The sequence below is a fragment of the Chrysemys picta genome, unplaced genomic scaffold (genome assembly GCF_011386835.1).
Source record: "Chrysemys picta bellii isolate R12L10 unplaced genomic scaffold, ASM1138683v2 scaf879, whole genome shotgun sequence".
NCBI classification, from domain to species: domain Eukaryota; kingdom Metazoa; phylum Chordata; order Testudines; family Emydidae; genus Chrysemys; species Chrysemys picta.
In genome coordinates this window covers 1-3,467 of record NW_027053586.1, presented here as the reverse complement: position 1 = coordinate 3,467, position 3,467 = coordinate 1, and the positions used below count along the sequence as shown (strand labels likewise).

Genomic DNA, 3,467 nt, shown 5'->3' with positions numbered 1-3,467 from the left:
CCTCCAGTGCAGGGGCTGAGCCGACAACAGTTAATTTAAGGCTCAGGCCCTCTGGTGCAGGGGCTGAGCCGACAACAGTTAGTTCGGGGCTCAGGCCCTCTGGTGCAGGGGCTGAGCTGACAACAGTTAGTTCGGGGCTCAGGCCCTCTGGTGCAGGGGCTGAGCCGACAACAGTTAGTTCGGGGCTCAGGCCCTCCGGTGCAGGGGCTGAGCCGACAACAGTTAATTTAAGGCTCAGGCCCTCTGGTGCAGGGGCTGAGCCGACCACAGTTAGTTCTGACTCAGGCCCTCTGGTGCAGGGGCTGAGCCGACAACAGTTAGTTCGGGGCTCAGGCCCTCCGGTGCAGGGGCTGAGCCGACAACAGTTAGTTCGGGGCTCAGGCCCTCCGGTGCAGGGGCTGAGCCGACAACAGTTAGTTCGGGGCTCAGGCCCTCCGGTGCAGGGGCTGAGCCGACAACAGTTAGTTCGGGGCTCAGGCCCTCCGGTGCAGGGGCTGAGCCGACAACAGTTAGTTCGGGGCTCAGGCCCTCCGGTGCAGGGGCTGAGCCGACAACAGTTAATTTAAGGCTCAGGCCCTCCGGTGCAGGGGCTGAGCCGACAACAGTTAATTTAAGGCTCAGGCCCTCCGGTGCAGGGGCTGAGCTGACAACAGTTAGTTCGGGGCTCAGGCCCTCCGGTGCAGGGGCTGAGCTGACAACAGTTAATTTAAGGCTCAGGCCCTCTGGTGCAGGGGCTGAGCCGACAACAGTTAATTTAAGGCTCAGGCCCTCTGGTGCAGGGGCTGAGCCGACAACAGTTAATTTAAGGCTCAGGCCCTCCAGTGCAGGGGCTGAGCCGACAACAGTTAGTTCGCGGCTCAGGCCCTCCGGTGCAGGGGCTGAGCCGACAACAGTTAGTTCGGGGCTCAGGCCCTCCGGTGCAGGGGCTAAGCAGACAACAGTTAGTTCGGGGCTCAGGCCCTCTGGTGCAGGGGCTGAGCCGACAACAGTTAATTTAAGGCTCAGGCCCTCCTCATAGCGGGTCCGGGGCTGCTCCGGCCAGTCAGGGTACTGTCCTTGGGCCTCGGAGGTCTCCCGGCTGGGAGCTCCCGGCCGCACGTCTGCTTTCTGCAGTGGCTGGCGGCTGACTGAGCTCTGGCGGCCGGCCTTTATACTTCCTGTCCCGCCCCTTGACTTCCGGGGGACGGGAACAGGCGGCGGTGGCTCCACCCACTCCTCTGCCTGCAAGGGTGCTCCCTCTTCTGGGCAGGAGGGGAGCCACACCGACTCACTACACGCCGCCACGCCAGCCTCGGGACTTTGTGTGTGTGGGGTTTAGAATCCCCCTGCGGGCCACACAGTGGGCCCCCACGGGCCGTATGTTGTGCAGGCCTGGTCTTGTGGCATACTCTCCACATGTCCTCTGAAAAGCATAAGACGCCATCTGCGGACAATGGCCCCAGTAGTCTGTAGACCGGAGCGACCATAAACATCTGCTTTACAAATGAAGTCGTTCCACTCTATGCCCAATATACAACGTTGGCATTTTATGTGGAAAGCCTCCAGCTTTGCCCACTCTGAGTGGCGCAGTCCCAATGTTTCACAACCGTACAGCAGTACAGAGAGGATACAGTTCGATTAGATCCTGAACTTGGTTGTCGTGCCAAGATGATGTTGATTCCATATTCATTGTAAACGACCCATGGCAGAGGCTGCAATGCCGCACTCAGGCACCTAAATAAATGGCCTGACTTTTCTCAAATGCTGAATACCAAGAACTTCTCACTCGAATCTGCCGAAGCCGTGGCTGTTCAGCTCCTCTGAAAATGAATCCACTCGTTTAGATGCCTGAATATGAATGTTAGTGCCAGACTTTGGACAGTGACATAAGAAGATATTGGCCTGAGCCTGTGCATGGACTCTCATCCTACAATCCAGCCCCTCAACAGATACATCCCAGCTTCTGACTGTGAGCCATTCAGCTACAATGGGGAGGCCTAGATGCTGTAAGTGAATTAACATGTAATGATAGATAGACAGATAGATAGATAGATAGTATAAGCTATTCTTTCTACCATCTGCCGTATGGATTTGCTCTGTAGAGCTTGCTGTCCCTGTTACTCATGGGTATTTATGTTCCAGAGCCCCACATGAGAGAGGGAAGGATTTCAGGCCCAAGGCCCAAGTGGGGCAGGAAGAAGCACACGCTCACCTCAGTTGCCTTCTTTGCTGAGGTAAGTTTTGTTGACTTGTTGAACTGAGATTGCAGAGCGTTGCTCAGTCCCATATTCTCACAACTGGCAGCGCCCCATATATATGTCTGGGGCAGCTTGCATCCTCATTTCTTGACCTGTAAGTGGGGTGGCCTGGGGTTTATGTAAAAGGCAGGGATTGTGTTGAAACCATAATCATCCAGATACTTCTGAGGAAATCCCTCTGGAACAGTGGAAATAGCGTAGCATTCGGCCATCAGTCCCTCGGTAATTTCCCAGATTGTGACTGAGTTTGATTTCCCGTGAGACGTCTTGAAAACTGCTCTCTTTGTTGAGAGGCTGAACCTCTGAAAGTTCGCCCTGGAGAATGTAAGCATTGACAGGAGAGCCGTTGTGTTGATTCCATAGGGTGCACTGTCGAGCACGCCGGCAGACAGACCCAGATCAGAAGACCTGGACTTGGTACGTGAACGTAAGTAATATCCTTAGGTTAGTGCAGTGAGGAAGCAGAGGTCCCAGGATGTGGGTCAAGGAGATGGCAATGGGGACGCAGAGGCCCTGTCATGACACCAATGGGATCTAATTTGTACTGTGTACTTTGGTCATCCACTGTGTGATGATCCTCTTCTGTAATGGGCGCCATCGGCCTGTTGTAATGGCTCCAACACCACCCTCTTCCCAGCCTCAGGAGAGGGAGGTGTTCCCAAGGGAGAGGGGGCATGGCTGCGGCATCCCCGAGGCTTCTCTGCTTTATGCTGGGGGCTGGCCCAGTGGCCAGATGGCCTCCAAGTTAGTGGGGGTGGCTCACAAAAGCGGCTTTCAGGCACATTCCCACGCAGCTGCCAGGATCTGCACTGAGCCTAGGATCTGCAGAACCATATCACAGGCTGGGCCTCAAGGCTGGCAGGTTGGCAGATGCTGCACTGAGCAGCAGAGTTACTCTGTATCCTGAGTCAGGAAGCTTTTCTGCTGCTTCGCTGATCAGAGGAGCCTGGTAGTTAAATGAGGCAGGAAGATACACCTGGTTAATGCAAAGACACAGATGGAGCCCTGGAAGCCCGTATTTCCTGGTGTTTAGTCAAAGAAGATCAGGCCTGGGCAATATGACTTGACAGTCCTCAGCAAGGACTCATCAGAGAGACCCTCAGATGTAAAGAGGGAGGAGGTGGGGGATATTGGGTACAAACTCCCCAGATCCAGTTCCTTAGTCCGGGAACTGAGTGAGGGTGAGACCAGCCCGTCAGTCAAAGGAAATAGTGGACAGTGAGATGGTTA

General features: G+C 55.2%; 1 long non-coding RNA gene across 1 annotated transcript; it reads left to right on the top strand.

Annotated features, from left to right (window-relative positions):
* Positions 1-1,152: 1,152 nt before the first annotated feature.
* On the top strand, positions 1,153-2,742 carry LOC135979445 (uncharacterized). Its single transcript, XR_010596750.1, has 3 exons — positions 1,153-1,985; positions 2,122-2,213; positions 2,601-2,742. It is a non-coding gene; the product is annotated as an uncharacterized LOC135979445 (long non-coding RNA).
* Positions 2,743-3,467: the final 725 nt, after the last annotated feature.